The sequence below is a fragment of the Penaeus monodon genome, chromosome 21 (assembly GCF_015228065.2).
Source record: "Penaeus monodon isolate SGIC_2016 chromosome 21, NSTDA_Pmon_1, whole genome shotgun sequence".
Lineage (NCBI taxonomy): Eukaryota > Metazoa > Arthropoda > Malacostraca > Decapoda > Penaeidae > Penaeus > Penaeus monodon.
The window spans coordinates 21605068-21605676 of NC_051406.1; the positions used below are offsets into that span (position 1 = coordinate 21605068).

The following is a 609-nucleotide window of genomic DNA, read 5'->3' on the forward strand; positions in this document are numbered from 1 at the left end:
TTTCACAGAAACATATCTATTAATTATTATGAAATAGTGTTTATACTGAGTAAGTGTAAATTGCGTCAATAATTTGATTATCTTAAATTTATGACACGAAACATTATGAAACAAGAAATTCACTAGCCCAAGGGATAACATCTTTTCAAACAGGTGAAAAATATATGAATATTTTTTTTCAGAAAAGAGGTTTAAAATGTACATATGCCAGATGATCAGCAATAATCATTTGCTGTTGCATTTTTATGGTTTAATTGGGATATATAACAAATTTTTGCCTTGGAAAATTGGTGAGTATGTGCTGACGTCACGGAATAAAGCGCTGGAATATTACACTTGATTCATTTGGTCATATTTTTCATTTGATTTAAATATCATAAGTGAAAATTTTCAGGCCAACGGAATTGAATGATATTTGTGAGAGGTTGTTATCGCAGTTATTGGAAACTGCCGACCCTATTCAAGTATTGCATAAATGCATCAGGTGTGTATGTATGAACATGCTTGTGTATGAGCGGTGAGCGATACCAGCACAATTTGGTAATCGCGATCACTGAATACCTTGGGAAAGTAATCGATTAGCAATATATTATTCTTTTCGATGTATTT

The 609-nt window shown here is 31.7% G+C and overlaps 1 protein-coding gene across 1 annotated transcript in view; it reads right to left on the bottom strand.

Annotated features, from left to right (window-relative positions):
- LOC119586607 overlaps positions 1 to 609 on the bottom strand; it is a 29182-nt gene that overhangs the window by 2242 nt on the left and 26331 nt on the right. The window lies entirely within an intron of this gene.